We start from the raw sequence: 25,073 nt of genomic DNA, 5'->3' as shown, positions 1-25,073 counted from the left end.
CCATACCTCAACACACTGGTATTTAGATTTGTGAATATCTAATTCTACATAGAATAACTGCTTGTTACTACTATCCATATAAAACTGTGGTCATACCACACAAAGATAAACCCAGGGAAAACAAATTAGCCTTTGACATCTGGTCAATTAGAGAAATTGCTGTCACAGTTAAACCAAGAAAAACAATGCTAGAGGCAGGTCAAGAAAAGTTCAGAGAGACCAAGCCTGACAAGCTTCAGTCCTGGCAAACTCAGTAGAAAGCTTCTGACCTGTTACTAGCAATGGTAATAGACATTCCAGGTACACACGGTTACGCTTTGAAGGTATCAAGAAATGTCTTGGTCCTCACCTTGTGCTCATGCTGTAACCTTGTAGCCCTGCAAAGTTGCCATTGCTAGTACCAATATTGAATTTGCAAGGCCTCAGATTTGCTCTTTCTGGACTTTTCTTGATCTGCCTGCAGCTTTGTTTTGAGCTGAGATGAAATCCAAGCAACAGATACTGTCTTCCAGAATTTTACTAATGTTAGGAGAAAGGAGGGATTTCCAACAGTAGAATGTCATTCTAGTTACCTTTAAATGGAATGATGTCTGTCCTGGTTTCAGCTGGGATAGAGTTAATTGTCTTCCTAGTAGCTGCCATTCATTCCCAGTTAGGCTTACTTCAGCTTCCAATACAGTCAACTCTTGGGATCCCCCTGTCACACCAGAAATACAAATGGGTTCTGCCCCTTTATAACTTGATGGCATTAGAGTGCACTGTGCACTGGTGTCTACTAGAGCCTTATACTCCTGTGGGTCTAACGTGCCAGGCCATCGAATCCACACAGTCCAATAGACCCAGTTATCCCTTTCCTCCACCTGGCTGGAGGCAGGGCCCCTCTAATTCTGGTCAGAGTATGCAGTACTCACTTCTCGTAGAATTGGCTCAGAAGTCCCTTCAAGAAAATCAGAAATAAGATCAGCCCTTCTACTCTGTTTGGAAACTGCAGCGGCATTTTTCCTGGTAGAATCCCCTTTTGTGGTGGTTTTTCCTCGCAGCTCACGTACCTGTGCATTTAGGACCGAGGTAGGTTTTCCATCCCATTTCCTCATGTCCTCTCCATGATCACATAGGTAAAACCACAGGGCACCTCGTGGTGTGTACCTTCTATATTCTCTCTTGGGCAGAGAAGCGCTCACTCCTAATAGCTGAGACATTGGTCCTTACAGGTGGGGAATAGGACATATCCTCTTTGAATTGCTGGAAATCCTTGGACAGCTTCTCCACAGCCAAAATGCAGGCTTGTAGGGAGGAGGAGAGATTTTCTTTGTATTGACGGAGTTGGAGAGCCACTTCATCCACTGTCGGTGCCTCTTCGTCTTTCCAGGTCATTATTGCCAGTGAGTTGGCATAGGACGATGGTGCGCTCCGTACAAACTTCCACCACATGGGTCGTGTGCATTGGACTTTGTCTGGATCTTTGGGTAATTGTGGGTTGTCCGGGTCATAATGAATCGTCTCTAGCGTGGCTAATTCCCTCAGATATTGGATACCTCTTTCCATGGTGGTCCACTTGCTTGATCGACATATAACATCTTCCTTAAAGGGGTACCTTTCCTTCACACTTGACAGGAGTTGCCTCCAGAGGCTGATGGCTTGTGTCCCTCTTCCAATTGCCTTGTCAATGCCACCTTCCCTGGCAAGCGATCCCAGCTGCTTGGTTTCCCTACCTTCTAATTTCAAGCTATTAGCCCCATTGTCCCAGCATCGGAGGAGCCAGGTGATAATATGCTCACCTATACAGCGGCCAAAATCTTTTTGCGTATCCCGCAGCTCACTCAAGGATAGGGACTGGGTTATTACCTCTGGTTCTGCTTCTTCCTGTTCCCGTGATGACCCTGGTTCACCTTCATCCTTTGCTAAGCGAACTGATTTTTTTATATATTTCTTTTTCTGTACGGGGGCAACTGATACTGGTGCAGGTTGGTCTGCTGGTTCAGTTGCAGTACCACTCACCAGGTTTTGGATAACCGCAGCATCTGTCACCAAGGTTTGGGTAGCAACAGTGCTCGTCGTCGGGGCTGGAAGTACTTCAGCGCCCGTTGCCGAGGTTTGGGTGACCACAGTGCTCATTGTTTTGTTGTTAGGTCCAGAGACCTTCTCTTCCCCTTGAGGGTACTGAGTGGTGTCGAACAGGGCTCGATAGGCATGGGCCAGGCCCCAGCACGTTGCAGTGATTTGTATCTCTGTGGAGCTGCCGGGGTGACAGCATACCTTTTCCAAATATTTTACTAGTTCTTCTGGATTCTGCACTTGTTCAGGGGTGAATTTCCAAAACACTGGAGGTGCCCACTTTTCTAGGTACTTGCCCATACTACCCCACACACCCTGCCACTCAGAATTATCCAGCCTCGGGGCAGACCTCTGGGTGATCTTCTTAAATAGTTGTTTAACCTTAAACAAGAGCTGAACCACATTCAGGAGCATGCTAATTCCTAGCAGTAGGGCTAGGACCGTGCTGGTCTCAACATCCCAAGAGTATTCAAATTTTTCAAAATTCTCAAACACCATTGTAACTGGACTGAAGGAGAAAGGAGAGGGGAAGAAAGGTACCCCACCCATAGACTGGTTTTCCAAGGAGGAAGGGTAAATGGTGTAATTATTAATAGTTTCCCACAGATGGCTCCCGCAGTATAAAGGTGACAATGCTGAGTGCAAATACCGGATTAATCCCACAACTCATGACTTTATCATACCATAAACCAGTGTTATACAATACATCAAAGTGAAAACCTTAATCCACCTCCCACAGATGATAAGCAGCAGAAGAGGGACTACATACAGCAAGCGAGGTGATACATAACAGAACTTTAAAAACCAGAGCAACAATTCTAAGAACACATAAATCAACATAATGACCAGCGACTATTAGACCGATATAATGAATGCTTTTAACAAATTTGTTTTAACAAGCTCTGGTCAGGTTTGTCGTTATCTCAACCCTTCGTGCCCCACGTTGGGTGCCAAAATGGACTGTTGAGGTTTAACCCCAGCCAGCAACTAAGCACCACGCGGCCGCTCACTCACTCACTCACCCCCCACCCAGTGGGATGGGGGAGAAAATCAGGAAAAGAAGTAAAACTCACGGGTTGAGATAAGAACAGTTTAATAGAACAGGAAAGAAGAAACTAATAATGATGATGATAACACTAATAAAATGACAACAGCAATAATGAAAGGATTGGAATGTACAAATGATGCACAATGCAATTGCTCACCACCTGCCGATCGACACCCAGCTGGTCCCCGAGCGGCAGTTCCCCGCCCCCGCTTCCCCCAGTTTATACACTAGATGTGGCGTCACATGGTATGGAATACCCCGTTGGCCAGTTTGGGTCAGGTGCCCTGGCTGTGTCCTGTGCCAACTTCTTGTGCCCCTCCAGCTTTCTCGCTGGCTGGGCATGAGAAGCTGAAAAATCCTTGACTTTAGACTAAACACTACTTAGCAACAACAGAAAACATCAGCGTTATCAACATTCTTCACATACTGAACTCAAAACATAGCACTGTACCAGCTACTAGGAAGACAATTAACTCTATCCCAGCTGAAACCAGGACATTTCCCAAAGTAATTTAAATTTATTCCTGACAATCCCTATTTATGCTGCTGTATTTAAACTACTCTGTTATCAATACAATGACAGAGTGGAGCTCTTCTAGGACTTAGGCTGGCTATCAGTAATTTTGTTCTGAGAAGCAGTGAGAACTGATTGAGGTGCAAATTAGCAAAGCAATGGATATAAAAGCAAGAATGTTCCAACACAAAGGAAATTCAAAGCTGGCAATATGAAATTGGTTTGTGGTCTCACTGTCCAAAGTGGTCACAGATAGGCCTCTGAATGAAGTCTTATAAAGCTGAATATTGTTGAAAGATTCATTTTAGGTCAGGTAAAATATATCACTTTCTATAAACAAATGTAAATAAAATCAAATTCTGCTAAGAATTACATGCTGAAAAAATCAATTAATTAATAAAGCAGTGGCATAATCTGTCTTATTGTAATGGCTCACATGCCTCACTTGGGACCAGCGGCTCACTGGTAATGCTTACACAAAACAAGATTAAGTGTGTTCATGCAAAGAAAGGTACAAGATTTATTCACTGATTGATTGATTTGATTGATTAAGATTCTGACAGAACAGACAGTTATGGATGAGTTGTAGATACAGTAATGGAAAATTCAGAGGGCACAGGCTCTGTGAGAAAGGGCATACTTCCACAGCAGTTCCTAGTGATGACTCTTTAAAGAATTACGTATTTTTTTACAAAAGAAAGTTATGGATCTCTATGGTGAAGTGCACACAACAGGTTGAGAGAACATTCTCTCTTGAACCTGTTCCATGCAGAATTATAAATGATTTCTGTTTATCTTTCAGAACTGTAAAAATTTCAGCCCTGAGTCTGTCCTATTATATAGATGTCAGTCACAAGTTTCAGATCCCAGACCATGGAAGTCCCCAGAATTTGACAATCTGTGAAGAATGCAGCCAAAGCTCACGATATAACCCAAAAACATTAAAAGCATTTTATATGCATCACAACAGTGTCCAATTCTGCTATAGTTATTCTTAGAGACATTTTTTTTTTACATGGGAAATGTTACTCAAGTCTTAGATTTAGTTCAAGGGGTAAATGCTATCAACACAAGTAGTGTGCAGAACTGGACTTATGTGTTGACATATACATAGGAAATAATAATAAAAAATGTGGCAGAGGAATTTTGTTCCTATAGTGAACATTTCTATGCAAGCCACTGCAATTATAAAAGTCCTTACAAAACTGTAAAGGTGGATGAAAGACTTACTTTCAGAAATACCCAATTACATTTTTAATCAAATCTTTGACTTCATCCTCTTGTACATTCCTTCCTCTAAGACACCAAGTATGGCTCATTAAGTCTTATACACATTAAGTCTTGCATTCCAGAAATGCCCAGCTTTGTAGAAACCTAGCTTCACTGGGCACAATCCCACTGAGCTAGATGCTTGCTGGCTGGGTAGCTATAATCACTCAGAAATATTCTGTGACGCAGCAAGGTCTTTATCCTTTTAAGAACTATTTTGCTATCCATATGGCAAATCCTAAGAGGAAACCTGAAAAGTTAGTAGAGTCCCTAAAGCATTCTGGGAGGAAGTCAAGGAGAGTGAGAAGCTCTTCTATAGAAACTGGGCCATTACACAACCAGAAATAAAAGAACTAGGCGACAAGAAAGAAAGTATTCTCTCTAACAGTAAGGCCTAACGCTCTGGCTGCTTTACAGGGTATAGATTAATCCCTCTCTCCAAGCAGATTCCCCTAGAATGCAGCCTCCCAGTTTAGAGTTATCTGTCCATAAGGCTATTTTGGTAAAGGTGAAGAGACTGAAATAATTCTCTTTTTTGAGCAGCAATGTTAGCCCTGATTAATATCAGAAGAGAACTGAGAGGATGAGATCCCCAGTTGCTGTAGTTTCTTCACATATCACCGTGGCTGCTCATAGACTCAGCACACTCAGATCTCCTTGGCAGTACATAGGTGTCTTTAGATGATCTGAGGTGATCCTCAGATCACCTAAATGGATCACCCAATGGGTCACCTAAAGTATCCGTCTCCTGTTCTTAGGTTGTGCCTTGAGTTTGTAGTCTAGTGGGGCATGCTGGCTTTTACCCAAGAATTTTTGGTGTATACTGGTAGAAAATTAATGTAGAATTTTGATATTGAAGTTTCTTTTTGTTCTAGGTGTCATCCGTTCAGGAAACAGAGGAATATCACATGATCCATATGCCAAATAAATAAAAATAACTGCATCTTCCAGTGTTGAACACTCATAACAAACTGCCTGTGGATGAGGCACAGAATAAGAATCATTTGAGAAAATTATTCAGCAAATAAATTCAAATAAGGGATGCATTTGAGAACATAATAATCTGCTCACTGACAACTGGCAAACAGAAACAGAGGCAAAATTTGTCAGATAAATGACACATTATGAATTATTCACTCAGTTTTGCAACACATTGATTATACTCTGTAATCAAATACTGTGCAACTCATTTAACCAGTGGGACTGAGGTCTGGAAAAGAAACACGGTTTCACAGCTCACTATTAAGATGAGGATGAGGATAGTTTGTAGAACAGCTGGCTCCACAGATTTAACCCTTCTGAACATTTGTTTCCCCAATCTGGCTCATTTGTTGTGTAAGTCACAGCAATGATCATCATAAAGATTACTTTTCATATTTTAGCTAGACTGTTTTTATCTTTGTTTATGTACTGTACATTAGCGTTTATTTGATTTTAACTGGACATCATTTAAATTGTTAAAGGAACTCTTCGGCAGAGGGCCTCTGTTCTCACTTAGCATACATGAAAATAAGTTCCACACATTTCTGGAGATAAATCTATTTGATGTTAATGACACATCATAGGATAACTGTACATTAGGCATAAATTTTACTCTTCCAGTACTAATTGAATGTTGGTGTCATCATTCAGTCCACAGAAAAATAAGTAAGCACAGCTGAAGAGTATAGAGAAACTACATATAGAAAGGGAAAAGCAAGGAACAGACATAGGGCAAAGGAGACATGAAACAAAGCTCCATAAATGTATCCAGAAAATGTGATGGATGGGAGACATGTACCCTTGTAAAATGACTTGAGTATCACCTCTGTCCCTGAATGACAATCAGAGTGGCTCCAGGGCTAAAGGAGGAATACGAATGGACCATCAGACTGCTATGAGCTGTAAGGTGTGACAAATAGCATGATGAAGTAGGCACTGAGAGAAGGTTGTGCTGCTCTTCAAATGTAGATCAAAATTTAAAAGATCTGGAAAGAGGTTTTCTGCAAATATAGCATCAGTTCACTCCCTATAGCAGAAATAAGCAAATCCCCAATTTAAAGTGTCCCATACTGTGTTCTGTTAAGACAAACATTAATTTAACAAGCAAATGAGGGAGTCTTACCCACTTTCTCTGACTTACACTAAAACAGAGCCCATGATTATTCTGTACTTTACCACTCGGTAACATAACATGAGATGCAGTACACACCTCTTCCTACACAGACTTTTAAGTCTAGTTTCATACTACATATCCTTAAGTCATCACTATTAAAACTCTTGGTGCCATTCAGTGTGGAATCACAGGTATTCTTATGCTGGGAGAAACTGGATCTTTTTAAAAGTGAAACACCTCACTTTCCATAAATGTACTGCAATGTTCTTAACTGTCTCAGTATTGCCATATATCCGGAGTCTTGAAAGTGCAAGAAAATACATAAAGCTTTGACTATTAAGTTACCAGTTAGCGTAAGTTTGTGCTGTGGGGACTGACACCAGTTTATGTGTACCATTATCTTCATGCAACAGAAATAGTTTTAGTTGTTGTAATTTTAACAGAAGCTCAAACTTAACAAGGGGCTGACTGTTCCCAGTTCTCACTGCAGTCAGCAGGAGCCGAGATGGAGGTATAAATGACCAGAACATTCAGTACAGAAAGGGTCTTCAATCAGCAAAGACCAAATATAATAAAAAATATGGCTTATGTTCACTGAACTTTGTTGAAATCTATCCAGAAATTAGATAACAGCTTTGGCTGAATAAAGATCTTTCTGCTGAGTAACTTTAGGGGTCTTCAGAAGATATCCACTCTGATAAGATTAAATAATTTTCTCCCATGAAAATATAGTGAAACTGTGTTTATATCTGTCTCAGCTCTATTTCATGACATCCACTGCAGAAGAAAGTTATGGGTTCTCTTCTATCTTACAATGTCCAATGAATTTTCAGGCTAAAGGGAGGTACCAAATAAATTCAGGTTCCCAGGGGTTGAAGAAATCCTGAAGCCTAAATTGACCACATTACCATTTCTTTGAGATCTTATGTCCCAGTTTAAGAAAGGAAAACACAAACTGGATCTCATTCCAACTCCAGATGGTGAGTTTGAGATTAATCTAAGAAATCTAAAGCAAAGAAGAAAAAATGGCTTGAGGATATTCATTAATACTGTTGACAGATCTCATAACAAGTAGAACACAGTATTTGTAGGAAAGCAATCTGACATTGGATTAGGATTTATTTTAGCAAAGTGGTTCTGTTATGAGTCAGAAAATCCTTATTTTCCACCCATGAATTCACTTTGTTAGGAAGCAACTTGTAAGAGGGTACTTGTATTGGGTTTGCATGGCAAGGTTTTGGTAGTGGGGGGGGCTACAGGGGTGGCTTCTGTGAGAAGCTGCCAGAAGCTTCCCCTATGTTCGATACAGCCAATGCCAGCCGGCTCCAAGTTGGAGCCGCCGCTGGCCAAGGCTGAGCCCATCAGTGACAGTGGTAGTGCCTCTGTGGTAATGTATTTAAGAAGGGTTAAAAACTGCTGTGGAGCAGCCAGAAGAGAAGAGTGAGAATATGTGAGAGAAACAGCCCTGCAGACCCCCAAGTCAGTGAAGAAGGAGGGGGAGGAGATGCTCCAGGCGCCGGAGCAGAGATTCCCCTGCAGCCCGTGGGGAAGACCATGGTGAGGCAGGCTGTCCCCCTGCAGCACATGGAGGTCCACGGTGGAGCAGATCTCCACCTGCAGCCTGGGGAGGACCCCACACCGGAGCAGGTGGGATCCCGAAGGAGACTGTGACCCCGTGGGAACCCCGTGCTGGAGCAGGCTCCTGGCAGGACCTGTGGCCCCGTGGGGGACCCACGCTGGAGCAGTCTGCACCTGAAGGACTGCATCCCGTGGAAGGGACCCATGCCGGAGCAGTTCGTGAAGAACTGCAGCCCGTGGAAAGGACCCATGTTGGAGAAGTTCGTGAAGTGACTGTCTCCTGTGGGAGGGACCCCATGCTGGAGTAGAAGAGTGTGAGGAGGAAGGAGCAGCAGAGACAATCTGTGATGAATTGACTGCAACCCCTATTCCCCATCCCCTTGTGCTACTTGGGGGGAGGAAGTAGAGAAATTAGGAGTGAAGCTGAGCTTGGGAAGGAGGGAGGGGTGGGGGAGAAGGTGTTTTAAGATTTGGTTTTAATTCTCATTATCCTACTCTGATTTGATTGGCAATAAATTAAATAAATTTTCCCGAGTCAAGTCTGTTTTGACCATGATGGTAATTGATGAGTGATCTCTCCCTGTCCTTATCTTGACCCACGTGACTTTCGTTATATTTTCTCACCCCTGTCCAGCTGAGGAGGGGAGTGATAGAGCAGCTTTGGTGGGCACCTGACATCCAGCCAGGGTCAACCCACCACAGTACTCAAAAAGGTAAATACTCAACAAAAGAGGAGGAGAATGTATAGAGGGAGCAGTGAACATTATGAGAAGCAGTAAAGTAAGTACCAGACTGTACGGAGGACATATCTTCCTGCTGCTAGTCATTTTTGTGAGGAGGTAATGAACAGTCACTCAGAAATACGAATATTTGTCAGCACACTACCTGTGGTGGTGTCCACATGCCTTGGTGAAATGGCCTGGATAAAAAGATTGGGTTGTGAGTTCAAACAGTGTGTGTGAATGAAGCACCCCAAACTGCCTGTTCTGTTTTGAACAGATGGTGTTTGCCCCAGGACAGCTAGTGCTAAAGAGGAAGGGGACTACAAACATCAACTGGATGAAGCTGTTGCTGGGGGATTACCAGAAGACTGAAACAAAGAAAGAGTCAGCTTGAGAAGCGATATAGGAGAAACACGAAGATTCGTAAGGGGAGGAGAGACCCCCCGGGTGGGGGGAAGTGGGGTGGGCAGCCGGGTGGGCGCTGCCCCCTCTGGGGGGGCCGGGCAGCGCTGTCCCCCCCCGGGGGTGGTGGGGCTGTGGGGGCACCCGCATGGCCGGGGAGCGGATGGGGAGAGCTGGGTGCCCGTGACTGTGTGCTAGAAGTGTCTGGGATTATTTAGAAAAGGAGGTTTAAGAATTTGCAGGTGCATTTTATTGTGTCTCATCTGTTGTATTAGTGATATTGATACTGAATTTATAGTTCACTGGTTAGTCACATGTTGTTAGTAAATCAATAAACTGCTTCAATCCTGTTTTGATTTAAACCATGTGAACTGAGCAGTTTTTGCCTGAGACACAATCTAAATAATTTTAGACAGACATGTCAAACATTCACTATATGCTGTAACATTCAAGATCTTGGGGAGAAGAAGATGAAGGCATCTGTCATATACTATACTTCGAGTTGATACGGACAATGATTGAAGACAGTGTCAGAAATGCAAATTGCCTGTGGAAAGCAAGCATTCCCAATGGTATCAGAACTGTGTAGAGAGCTTTGCAGAGAGCTCAGTACATTAAGGTCATGTGGCTGCCCACCTATGCATTTCCGTATCTTAATGTATTTTCATTTTTTTAGCATAATACTAAATTCTAAATTCAAATTTTTAGTTTACAAATAATTATAAAATTCCAATAATAAAAGGTTGTAGGAATTTTTATCAGCATTAAATATTTATTTGATAGACATTTTAATTCTTAAGTTTTTTTCTGTGCAATAATTATCTGTCTCTTAGAGTGGCTTTTACATGCCACTGTAGGGATCAGAGACCAGAGCTCAGATATCAGAGATGTTGCATTTATGACAATAAATATTCTAGCAGCTGAAATCACAAAAGTAAATTTTCCACTGGGAGTAGCTGTTGGATGTTTCTTACATAATAATTTGGTCTTAAATTAAAAATAAACTTAGAAGTCCAGATTATTTAAATGCGAACATGTTGGTTTACTATATTCAGTTAAATAATAACAACTATTTTATATGGGAGATCAAAATATAAGAATACCCATGGAACTATCAACATTCTACTGTTTTATTAATTATCATGCTAAACACTGAAAACAGGTTTAAAACTGTTTAAAGAAAAAGGTGTTGGTAATCACATCTTCACTACTGGTAATATTCAGAATATGCTAAATTTATTTCTCTTAGATCAGAATTTGTTCCATTAAAATTCTTATTTTATATAAATATTGGAGTTTTAACACAATTTACAAAGTTAATACATATTAAGTCATAATTCCATTTTACTATTTAAGACATTTAATTTAGAAGACAGTATTATTAGGGTTATCTTTAGGAAAAAAGTTCCAGTTTTAGAGGTGACAATGATGTCATGTGAATGGGAACAGATCTTAGAAGTCTGATTTTGTTATGTCGTTCATAAGCTATTCAGCCAAACACTTGAATATTTGTGTTTCTTAACTTGATCTTATTTGGTAAAGTTCAAAGCAATGCAGATGAGCTGTTCCTAATAGCATTTTTAAACTTTAAACAGGTGTTACTTTTTTTTTCCTTCTTAAGTGACAGCAAATAATAAATATTTACTCCTTTAGACCCCTGAAGATAGAGAGATCCTGGAAACTAATACCCAGTTGACTTAAATGGACAGTCCTAATGCCTCTTCATGTTTGTTTGATGATAATGAAGATGTTGGTCAAAAACAGCAACAGCAACAACAGCAAATATCTAGGCACCTTGGGCATTTGCATTGCAAAATTCTGGTTTATTAGCTTGAACTCTTTCAGTCTATAAAAAAATTGTTCATATTAGTAAAATAAATGTATTTATATTCAGTCTTTTCATTTTAAAACATTAGCAAAAAGGTCCTTTTAAGTTATTAAAAATACTTTCAAAACTTGGAAGGCAGTTTATTTGCTAGGTTTGAGTGGATCAAATAAATGCTTAATCCCCAAAACTTTTGTGTTACCCCAGGGACTCCTTTCCTTGAAATATTTACGTTTAGTAGTAACTGGTTTAGCTTTCATATAATGGATTCATGAAATAAAAATAAAAATAAAATCAGCCTTTGCCTAAATTTAAACATTAAAACTTGCTTTTCAGCATGTTTTTAAAAAACATACTGCTTTTCTACATCAATCGCATTCCATCAATGCTGGTATTAACGTGGGCCAAGGTGGAGAAGAAAACTGTCATGTTCAGGAACAAACCATATTGAAAACATGTCAGCCAGTAGAAGACCAAAAACTATACAGCTTCATTTTGAAATTTCCAGAAAGAGACCTTCAGGGAAAAGGGATATAAGAGTCTATTTTCACAATATTTCAATTAAGTTCAAATAATATAGTGCCCTTTAGACCAGGAAATGTTCTTTAACTATATATCCTACCTTGGCAAGTTAGGGTACTGGTGGGGCTAAATGCTTGATTTTTAGCTGGTGTAAATTAAAGCTGGGCGTGGCTCAGCTGTTCTATCTCAACACACAAAATTTCTCTAAAACCTGTTCTAAACAATGTTTCTGAATGTAGCATTGATAACTTGACAGACTGACACAAGAGGCCCACAGTACACCTTACCACACTCAGCTTATGGTAAGTACACTAATATACCTACATTTGTCAATGGCTGTATGTGCAATAGATGCTCTGATACCTGATACCATAAAAGAGTAAAAAGCTACACTACATAGCATAGAGCAATCCAGCAAATGTTCACAGTTTAATGTTTACTTCAGAGAAAATTTATGTTGGCTCTTAAATGGATTCAAGCTTGCAGTAAAGTAAGACTCCTCTATCTGGCTGCTTGTTTTCACAAAACTTTTACAAAATTAATATCTTTCAGGCATCTTTGCTGAATTTGGTAGAGAATTTCTAACAGAACTACATGTTATTAGGGATAGAAGTATGTTTAACCAAATACTCACTCATACATTTCCTCAGACACTCTGGATGAGGAAAGAAAAAATACAGTATTCCAGACTTCTCCATCCATCTGCTTCCTGCTATTGAAGCCAATTAAAAAAACCAAACAACCTTAATTTTTTTCCTGGGATTTTTTTTTTAGGTTCAGGTATTTTGCTTATTTTGTACAGATACCAGTGAATTGTTTGCCAGAGGAAAAGCGTCCCCAAGTTACAATATTTAATGCTGCCATTTTTAAAATGAATGTATGATGTTTTTAATTCTAAATTACTTTAATTCCTTATCTAGTTTTCTGGTTTTAAATAACTCAAGTTTCAAAATATTCAGAGTAGAAATGGAAAACTGTTTTTTCTATTTTAAAGTATAAATATATTTTGCAATTTTTACTCATCTAGAAACCCATTCATTTAGTCATATACAGGGTGTTCCAACTAAGAAAAATTATCACTCTTACAACATTTCCAATAAGAGGTACTTGTTCAATGAAAGGAATAAGTTCAGGACACAGCTGGCAAAAAAAGTACAATATGCCCAGGTCCAAATCCACAAGTAACTAGAACACGATACTCTTTACTTAACACTAATAACAATGAAATTAAATGCCTTTTTATATGCATTTCAAACCGTGGAAGAAATTTTGTTCTCTCAAACTTTTTTATTTAATTCCTTTCCATTCCACGGTATAGTCTGTGGCTATTGTGTGCCATGTAGGGCAAACACTTCTCAAAGGTATTAGTGTCTGTCAATAGACTACAGCTACAAACTTTACCAAACGCATCTCTGCAAGACTGGAGAATCACTGATTTTAGGCAGGTGGTTTGTTTTTCTTTGCAGTTATGACGCTCAATACAGCCATTTATGCATGAGATGAAGTAAGATGAAGACTTAATAAATTGGTGGCTGTTATATGTGGGCAAACCTTCAAAGTCTTGGAAGGAAGAGGATAGCTGGTTTCAAATAAAAGCTCAGAACTGTGGATATCTTTCTGATGTATTTGAACTTCCTGACTCAGGAAAATTGGGCTGTAAAATTAAAAGAGAACAGGCTTTCTGCAAAGATTTGTGCTGTTAGCTTTTCATATGACTAGAAATATTATAAAGCTTTCCTTACAGCCTGTAGTTCTGAACTGTCTACTGCTAGTCAAAGCTGAAACTGTAATTTCATATAATATTAAAGTGAAAATGTCATTTTTAATGAAAAATATATACATATTTCACAATGAAAATGTTTTGGCAACCTTTGTTATTTCAAATTCTAAAGAATTTCAGAAGGATATTTTATATTTTTATAATCTGGTTTGTTTCTGCACCAATTTAATGGATGTTTTCAAGTGTCAGGAGCACTGTTTCTGAGTCAATGCTTGATTCATTTTAGAAATTAAAAAGAAAAGATTTGGTGTTGCCTTTATATTTGTTTCTAACATAAAATAATCAGCAATGGTAACACGTGACAAGATACAGTTCTAATTAGAGACACAAATTAATGGCACAGAAATGTCTAAATATCAATCTTTATCTAAAACTGAAATACACAGCAATAATTAAAAACAAAATTGTATGTTCATTTAAGCTTTGCAGATTGGCATAACTCAACACCATTGGCAGCTTCTGCTTGATAAGCCAAGACTAGAGCTGCAAAATTTGTATGTGAGGACTGAGATACATTGGGAGAGCTATGTGAACACTTGGCACAATAAAAGCCTGCCCAATGTCTGGCTCTTAATAGTGGTGTTACTCCTTCACTTTCCCAAATATTAAATTCATGCAAAGCAAATTTTATTTAAGTGAGAAATGCAAATCATTGGAGCAGAATAACATGTAAACCATTCTGTTTCAACTGGAAAACACATTTAAAGCAATGATGAGAGTGAGTTTCAAGTATAATCACTACTTTAAGAGTGGGAAGGTTGTGGAAAACATTTTTGCCTCTAAAAACATATCAAAGCATGGTAAGGAATTTTCTGGTTTGTTTTTCTATGGTTATGTTTATGTATATTTTATTAGGATTTATGATAATATTCCCATTAGAAAGACTTGTATGCATGCTACTGATGCTTCAAAAACAAGCATGAATTTACTGAGAGAACAGAAAAGCAACGTGCCTTGGTTTGTGTGGTGCAGTACAAGTTTTGTGCCATGTGAGAAGGAATAGTGTGTAATATGTACAGCCTTCTACCCTCCTCCATCATGTCTGGATCCTTTCCTGACAGCAATAGCTGCACATATACATACATAGAGCCAGAAACTTGAAATGTGTAGATGAACTTCCACTTCTTTTCCTTAAATGAAAATGCAAAATAAAACCTGTGCTACTAAGCAGTAACAATTGGAGTAGCCCGAAGTTTTGTTATATGACCCTATTTCCAATTGCTTATAACATTTTTAAACTTGAAGCATCTGAGCTTCAATTTTCTATGCTGGGTGTCTACTTCAGGTTGATTTGTTTTCTTACTTTTTTGTGGAGGAAAGACTTTGTTGCTTTTGGTGACATGGTTAAGGAAAATATTGCTTGCATTTGTTAAAAAATTCTGGTTTGCACTTACAGACTCTGAGCAACTACGTATGTGAGGCAAGCATGATGCTGAAGTACAGATTGCATTCAAAATTCCTCTTTGCTTCAGCATGTGCATTGTGATACTTTCTTGATTTGTTTCTGATTAATTACCATTAAAATAAGTCAAAATATTTTTTCTTACTATTTTAAAGATGTATGTTCTGTGTAGATCACAATACACGCTACAGCTTACAGGATTTATTACAAAAACTCATCCCTTGCTTATTCTATAAGACATGTGGTGAGTGTCATGGATGAGTGATTTAGGATCCGTTAAGAATCTGTAAAAGTGCGAGTTAACAGAGTTCGATGGCAAGGTTCACTCTATTACTTACTACATGGGACAAACATACAAAGGAAAATCGAGTTAGAATTGATGTCGAATGATTTGCACAGAGATCGGAGGTGCAAAAAGGTAAGTAAGGTAGACCCTCCCATTGAGTCACAAGGTTCAGAATCGAGCCCCTTGCTTTCTAAACTCCTTCTCAGAGAGGAGTCTAGGTGCAGCTGGATCCAGACTTAGTCTCAGACTTGGTCAATGGTTTATGTCTAAAAGATTATATGTGCACAATCAATCCTTTCTATCACTTATTTAGGATATCAAAGTTTAGCCTGCTATTAATCACCTACCCATCAGTCCAGGTGTCCAGTGTTAGTTCGCTCTGAAGTTCGAGCCTTTGGTTTCCTGAAACAGACTCTCAGGCATCGAGTCTTACAACAAGAAATAATTAATAGAGTGGTACAGCAGCAGGGTCAGCTCCAGCTGGGTGTCTCTGGGGAGGGACTGAGGGAAGGAGGTGGGGCAGGAGAAGGAGAGGAAGGAAGGACCTGCACAAAGAAATCCCTGGGCAATTATACCCTTACTGACTACTCACCCGCCCCTCATGCATTCTTCATACTCTTCATGCATCTTCCACGCGCCCTTTGGTCCAATAGTGATTCTGACCTTCTGACTCCTCGTTGGATTCCTTCACTGTCTCCAGACAAGTCAGTCATTATCTTGTTGAGTTGCAGGTGCTGTTGAAGATTGTAGCCTTGAAGCCTCCTTGTCTCCTGATTTACGCTGGCTCTGGAGGCCCCTGTTTTGACTAAGTAGGTACACATTCAGTAAATCTAAGTGAGAGTTTACAGCTTGCGGCCTAAGGCTTCAGCAAATCTAGCAACTCATGCTTCATGCTAAGTAAGTAAAGCTAAGGAAACAGCATACTAAATCACACAACATTATAACTCTAAGTGATTCATTCTATTTAAAACATACTTATTTAAGCTAAACGACTAAGGTCTCTTAACGCTGAGAGGGTTCCGTGCTCAAGGGGAGAGTTGCCTGGTGTGCAGTCCAGTTGCCGTCCAGGGAGAACTCAAACTGGGCTCATCCAGCAATCTGTCACTGGTAAAAGATCTCGTTGTGGTGGGTTGACCCTGGCTGGACGCCAGGTGCCCACCAAAGCCATTCTATCACTCCCCCTCCTCAGCTGGACAGGGGAGAGAAAATATAACAAAGGGCTTGTGGGTCGAGATGAGGACAGGAGACATCACTCACCAATTACCGTCACGGGCAAAACAGACTTAGCTTGGGGAAAATTAATTTATTACAAATCAACCAGAGTAGGGTAATGAGAAATAAAACCAAATCTCAGAACACCTTCCCTCCACCCCTCCCTTCTTCCCGGGCACAACTTCACTCCCGGATTCTCTACCAACCCCCCCAGCAGCACAGGGGGACAGGGAATGGGGTTTACAGTCAGTTCATCACACGTTATTTTCTGCTGCTTCATCCTCCTCAGGGGGAGGACTCATCACACTCTTCCCCTGCTCCAGCGTGGGGTCCCTCCCACGGGAGACAGTCCTCCACGAACTTCTCCAATGTGGGTCCTTCCCACAGGCTGCAGTTCTTCACGAACTGCTCCAGCATGGGTCCTTTCCACGGCATGCAGTCCTTCAGGAGCACACTGCTCCAGCGTGGGTCCCCCACGGGGTCACAAGTCCTGCCAGAAAACCTGCTCCGTGGGTTCCTCTCTCCACACATCCGCAGGTCCTGCCAGGAGCCTGCTCCAGCACGGGGTTCCCACGGGGTCACAGCCTCCTTCGGGAACCCACCTGCTCCGGCGTGGGGTCCTCCCCAGGCTGCAGGTGGATATCTGCTCCACCGTGGACCTCCCTGGGCTGCAGGGGGACAGCCTGCCTCACCATGGTCTTCCCCACAGGCTGCAGGGGAATCTCTGCTCCGGCGCCTGGAGCATCTCCTCCCCCTCCTTCTTCACTGACCTGGGGGTCTGCAGGGTTGTTTCTCTTACATGTTCTCACTCCTCTCTCTGGCTGCCGTTTCCATCTGTCCCAACATTTTTTCCTTCTTAAAAATGTTATCACAGAGGCGTTACCACTATCGCTGATTGGCTCAGCCTTGGCCGGTGGCGGGTCCGTCTTAGAGCCGGCTGGCATTGGCTCCGTCGGACACAGGGGAAGCTTGTGACATCTTCTCACAGAAGCCACCCCTGTAACCCCCCCCACTACCAAAACCTTGCCACACAAAGCCAATACACTCGTTGCTGGAGATCACTCACACAGCCACGCTGCCTAGCAGGGAGAACTCAAAGAAGGCTCACTTAGGCTGTCATATTTATGGGATAAAGTGGTTGGTAGTCAAATTGCATACAAAGGGAGAGGTATGCACAAGACTCCTTGTACCCACAGCTTTCACTGTGCCGCTCTGCTCCTTTGTGGGTTTCCTAGAAGAGTTCTTGGCCTGACTATGGCTTAGGCCTTTACCTCCTTTGGAGCTTGTTCCAAACTGCTGTTGATTTGGTTAAGGGGAGTCGAGTGCATCTGTCACAGTGAGGCCTATAATTGATTCACTTTATTAAAGTTTTAGTTTAAATTGTGTATGTTTTGGAAGCAAATCTTCCATCAGCCTCAGTAATCATACTTTGATATGCATCATAAATTTGTTTCAGAGAACACAGGCTGAATTCCTTTTAGATTAATTTAAACTGCAAGATGCACTCCAGGAATGCACTTACTGCGCTCCAACCAGGAACTAGCACTGTATTTGTTGGACAAGACTAGAGCTAACTGGAAGTAAATGCTGCTGAAATGTATTTAGGTTGTCAGCTGCTCGACACCAACTCTTTTATTCTTCAGATCCAATTCTATTGCAACACACTATTTACTGATGTTAATCAGTGGCTTTTGTAAACCTTGATCTATTTACAGATTAGCCTAGAAATTCTTCCTTAAGAAGTGCTCAATTACACTCCTTTATTTGAAAAATTGTATCAGAGCTTTTAATAAATGCACAAAGAAAAATATTGTGAGAAATGAACCCTCATAAATAATTTCCTTTAGTCTGAGATCTTCAGTATAAAATCTCAATATTCAAAATTTTGATGTTTTCCTTGATGATATACTTACAAGGAAATGTTTTCTACAATCCTTTTTTATCTTAGTTTTTGAATGTATGTTTGAATAGGCAAATTCAAGAAAGTTCACAGGAACAATAATCTGAATATGTAGCCAAGTGTACAAAAGAAATTTAATTCTATGAGCTTTACAATGACACACATGTGAACCATGTGAACATGTATGCAACAAAAGCAACTCAGACTTTGTTGATCAGATGTAGTTCAACAATCACTCACAAAAACTATTAAAGGCTTTTAGTGAATGCAGGAGATAATTACATTTAAAATTTACAAAATAATGTCAATTGTATAAGATTTTTTGATGACATTATTTAACATTAGTAAAAATAAAACAAAGTAGGTGATAAGAAATGAAAAATTAATATTTGCTTGATCCTGAAAAAAAATCTATTCGTTGTTACATGTCTGCATAAGTTTTTTCAGACTGCCTGATTTTTTATTATGACTGTCTCAAAGGTTCTTGTCACCTTTCCAAATTCCTTTGTCCCTGTTTTGTATAACAATACTGATATAGCCTTTTTATTTCCTTCCCCATATAGTCTCTGTATCTTCCCCATACTTCTCCATAATTCTGAAAGGTTTTTTAGGTTTGTAGGGCAGGACCTCACAACAACGTCCAGCTAATCTACTGTACCTGTTACATAAACTGAAACAATACAAAGTGAGGAAACTCCAAGTGTTCTTCACTGCTAATCCTCCTGAATATTTTCTTTTCCTGGAGACATATAATTGCTAAATTATTCTAAGGAAAGCTGTCACAATCCCATTAAAACCAAACCACTAATTAGTGACATTTTCTGGATTTCTTATTGATCCCTTGCTTTTTGTCCATTTAGCCTGTAAATTTCTAAAGGCATGGCTAATGTCTTTTATAGCTCACATAGCAGTTGCCACAGGATAGTATTTACCAGGCAATCATAAAAAAGAAAAAAACATTAATGGCCTCTCCCCTGATAAGCATATTGTACTAGCTGCAAGGGAAAAAAATTAACTGAACGAAACCATTTCTGTGGGAAATTTCTTTCCTTTTTGTGTACTATTGTGACATGCAGAAGCTGTTATTTATAAAGTAAACAGTATTTTTACTGAAGCTATCCTGTGATCGTTGTCTGTAGTTGATTTAGACTGTAGACTTAATTTTTCTCTCCACTGCAGTAAGAGTTTAGGGTATGTAGTTTTATTATTTGCAGTACTTCAGGTGCTGAAATTATAATCTTTTCCAGCATCCCATTGCTGAGAATCCAATTGCTTTTTCCATCTTTGAATCTTGAGCAGGTAAGTATGTAACATTTCCTCTGCTGTAAATCGGTAGATGTTGCTGCTTGACACTTTTTATATGCTTAGTGTTTTGAGAGGGAAGGAGATAATCCCTCCATTTCATGCTTTTACTTTTTTTCAGTACCTTCACACTGAATAAATGTCCTGCACTGTGATAATTCCTGCTTTCTGCCAACAGCCTGTATCTGATTCTTTAAAGGGTCATTAACTTCACTCTAAATATTAATTGCAGAAAACATACTGTACTCATAAAGATCAGCCCTAAGGACAGAAGACTAAAAATATTTTTTAAAAATTCTAGTGATACTCATTCCATTTCATCTTCTGAAGTTGAAAACAAGGATAATAGTATGAAATGAGAAATATTTTGTCACTTAGGGACTATTCTGCCCCTCATTAAATCCTATAATTTCAGACTATAAAAATTGTTTTTATTAAGGTGGACTGATGTCAGAAGTTTCTGGAACTTTGAAAAAAAAAATCACCTTGGAATAAGAAAGGGTTCTGCAAGTGGTATGCTGAAAAAAATTATGGCCATCCTTAGAAAAGATCTTGTCGAATAGTAGTAGCCATTCTTATCTATGTGCTCATCCATTTAAGATGAAGAGTGCTTCCTGCCATTGACATTTAATATGGCGCTGTATTTTTTGTTAGACTCTACCTTTTGCTGTCACATTTTTCTTCCTGATGAAATTGCAGTCAGAGAAAAGGGAAATCTGGATGCATCCTGCTTGTTTGTTTGTTTTAAACAGGAGAACATATTATAGGGCTCTTCCTTTGGGTAGAAAAGGAACTTTGCATTTGACAAAAACCTGATGCTTCTGCTCATGTTGGTTTATTCAAGTCCGTGCTTCACATATCTGTAATGATGAGTAATGCCTGTCCCTTACATCCTCCCTGAAGTGATAAAAGCAGACAACTCACTATGATTATATTACCACTTAAATTTTGTAAATTTGTATGCATCTATTTACTATCCTGTTCCCGTTGACTAGAAAAAATTTCTAGTCACTGATTTTAATGACAGCAGAGTTGTGTTTTATAGGTAGGTACCACTGTATGTCCCCAACACTACCTAAGAAAAAATAGGTAGTTGGTTGCTTCAGAGACACATATCTTTAAATAAGCATTTTTCAATATAGCATATTGCTCAGTATTTCTGTACCACAGAGGAGCATCCTCCTTACATACCTTCCATACTCATGCCAAGACTTTCAAAAGAATGTCTTCCTTTGCTTCTTCCTTCATAGGTTCCGTAAAAAGAGAGCAGTAGTGATCATAACAACATTTTAAAGTTAGAAACTAGGATAAACATATTCTTTTCATGGCATTCAAGTCTCACATTGTCACAGGTCAGCCTCTAAGCATAATTTTAAATAGAAAGCATGGTACAGTGCCACAGTTTACATTATAATCTTTAGATTAATAGGTCATTTTAAAAGTAGCCTCATTATACAAATTTCACAAAATTATGTCATTTCTGTTATTCTCAGTCAGATGAAACAGAAGAATGAAGACACTAACCTGGGTATTATGAATAGACATCATATTCTTATTCATCAGTGCAAAATTAGCATAGCTAGGTGACTAACTAGGATCATTTTGTGTTTCTTGCACTGACACAGTGCAAAGTGCCATGAGTAAGATAGGAACTCTACCTGGGGTTTTTTTGTATCAAAAAGCAGTGAGCCTGCAAAAGAGAATTTATTCTATTAGACATGTAGAGTGTAACACTTGAGAACTAGGATGGCAATCTAATTCAATTATTTTAAACACGGGCATGGTATTGATTGCTCTCATATAGTAAGAGTCATCTCAAGATGTAATAAAAGTACTGAAATTTCCTTTATAGCTTTTTGTGCCCAAAATATTTTAAAATTATAAACTTAATATAGCAATGAGGACATGACAAAAATCCTAGTAAGATAAAACCACTGATTGATTGACATTTATTGTGGGATACTTGGAAAGTAATGGGCACATAGTGAACAATCCAGACTCGATGGAATTGATCAATTTGTGAGCCAAGGATGTTTTGTAGGCAGCAGACTTCAAGGATGCTTTGCTTGTGGACACATATTTAGCTAACGGTAGTAAGAGCATTCCAGATGCCTTTAGAAGGCCTTGAACAGAATAAACAAGAAGACAAAAAAAGAAAGATGCCAATTAGAAGAACACAGGTGCGCATTCCACGATAAAGGGAACTTGGCACAAAGAACCTCAATTCGGCAGCTTATCTTGACCAATTAGACTGAGACAAGTTTCGCATGTTTTAGTTAATACAACCAATTATGCCTTATGTTTATGCACGTGTACAGTGTTGTTATAACCAATCATTAGGTGTAACTAGGCGCGTGGACAGCTCATGCTAACCAATCTCTAATTTGCTTATGCGTGAACAGTAACTAGAATGAACATATAAACCGAGCTATCTTGGCAATAAAGTGGCATCTGCTTGATCATATTGATTGTGCGCAGTGTCCGTGACTTCCGCGTCAACAATTTATAAAGACAGATTTATTTCAACAATACTTACAAAGTGCTTTCTTTTTTTTAATCATAACTATTAATTTAAGAAATCTCTTAAATCCATGTAAAAAGTTTTTATAGTAAAGCTTTTACCTGGTGATATATGCTATATGTTATTTAACCTTCAACAAAACATAATGTTATAAAGAACACATTTTTTTTTATTTATTTCTTCAGATTTAAAAATGTCATCTTTACAAGCTCTTTGTCACTAAAAGACATTACAATTCTTTTTGAATTTGAATGTAATTTTCCACTTGTAGCAGATCAGTTTACTGAAATGACATCCTCAAGATATTGTCAGTTTTATCATGAAATGAGTTCTTTTGCCTAGTCCCTTCTTTTTACTTGAGAAAGTGTAATATGATGACATTTTGTGGTAATCCTGAAATATGACTGAATGAGGTTTTTTCAATGACTTCTCAATACTCACAGCAGTGTATCCTTCGTAAAAAACATGAAGAATCATTCCTCTTTCATTATGCCTGAACTACTTTTGCACATAAGTCATTGCTAATGCAATTTTTAAATTTTTAACTATTCCTGATTACAGTGTTATTTCAAGAACTATAAAGAGGTTTTGAAAACTTTTAATGTCTGTAATGAAAACTGTACTGAGCTCATAGATTGCTACATTTTGACGGAATTATTTCTTTAACTATTCCGTGACATAGACTTTCTAAATTACAGTTTTTTGGAATATTTGGAAAAAATGACCTATTAAGACAGCTCACAGTAAGTTCCAGTTCTTCCATATCCTTCACAATCCTTCCAAATTTGATGTCAGAAATATTTATACTACCATTTGAAACAGCTTTGCAGGTTCACGGGAAACATTTCCCTCAGGAATTTTTTTCCAACCAGTTGTCATAGTTTCAGGTAGATAGCATCTTTAGGCTTCTTAGGAGAAGTGTGATTAATCACTTTTTGGAGACACTTGGTTCTCAGAGAGAATGCTGATAAACAATGAACTAAAGTAAATTGCAGATGAATAAAGTTGGGTCAAAGTTATCGATCTAGCTCAAGAAGACAAGGAGAGTCTAGCAATAATTACTGAAGCATGGGGGGATGGAAAAAAAAAAAGGAAAAAAAAAAAGCAGCAGTTCTTATTTATTTTTTCCACTGGACAGCTTTTTCTTACTGCTGTATACCTCTCCCGTACCTTTGTGAATTTATTTTCAAGATTCTTCTCCTTGATTCTTTTGTGATATTAAATTTTGAGCATGTGTGGGTGGGAATGAAATTCTTCTGGTTTGTTGGAGTTTTTTTATCTTGTTCTGAAAATTGAAGCAATCAAAAAAAATTCCAAGGCAACAAAAACATAAACCTCCATCACCCCAATGTAATGTTAAAAATTTCTTTTTGTTGTTGTTTATATCACGTTGCACTACATTTATACAACAATTCTTCTGGGAATTCACTTAGGACCAGCAAATTTTAATTAGAGAAGATCTATAATGTCATTTCAACCATACAGGTTTGCTAAGATGAAGGACATCCCTTCTTTTCCTGTCCATGAGACCCTGCATGAATTATCTTCTACTTTGAGCCTCTTCTAGTATGACTACAGTTCTTTGATCATGAAGGAACATTTTACCTCACAAAAATGCACATGAAATGTCTGCTTTGACCCCAAGTCTCCTTCGGAGTAACAGCCAGTTTCCTCTTGTAAGCTATTAGTCCACAGTGCTTCTTCACATCTGTGGATGAACTGAAGCCCCTTTTTCTTGTATATTGTACAATTTCTGTTTCTAGCTAGAAGGAAACCACTTTTCTACTTTCAATTTAAAAAAAAAAACAGAAAAATTTGTAATAAATTTGTCAAAATAACCTTGTTCCTTTGGCCAAATATATGCAAATAATGATGGAGAAGATATTTCTTTTTAATCATGTTTTCATTTGTTTTGGTTTGCAATGCATTCCAATGTTTGTTTATATATACACATGCACACACACAATTAGAAGTGTACGTATTTTTTTTTTAAATAAAGAACTGGGACATCTATCCAAGTTAGCAAGGTTTCTCTTCATGTGCTACCATGACATATAATAATTGTTGAGAAAATTGGTTCTATCTCCTTTCACTTTTAAACACTAATTTAGTTAAGACAGGTTGTGCTAATTATCTCTGCACAAGCTGTTCGAGTTATACTAGGTAACAAGCCTGCAATTTATCCCTGACTAACTATATTGATTTCTCCCTTGCCAGCTATAATCAGATAAATAAACCAATAAACAACACTTGTTCTTATCATCTCTGCAGTTCAACTATACTCAGCTTCATTTACTGTTTTCTGGCAAACATCCCTGCAGAACTTACCCTTTTCATATCTAACTGGCATATGAGCTATCTTCTCATACCTGATACATCATTTCCCTAACAGCAGAAAAGTAAAGCAAAGTGAATCCCTAATGAACATAAACCTGCTTTGGGAGTCACATTCCACTGCTTTAGTCTTGCTTTAAATCAATGTTTGCATTGTTTTGGGTTTTAACATCTTAATTTGCCGGTAATAGCAGCTGTTCTCTTAGTATATGCATGGATACGCTTATTTACTCTTCTCTCAGCTGCAAGCAATACTGTATTTTTTAGAGACTACTCTAATTCTGAATTATTTCAACATCCTTGGAT

The sequence above is a fragment of the Harpia harpyja genome, chromosome 6 (genome assembly GCF_026419915.1).
Source record: "Harpia harpyja isolate bHarHar1 chromosome 6, bHarHar1 primary haplotype, whole genome shotgun sequence".
Lineage (NCBI taxonomy): Eukaryota > Metazoa > Chordata > Aves > Accipitriformes > Accipitridae > Harpia > Harpia harpyja.
This window is presented reverse-complemented; position numbering follows the sequence as displayed.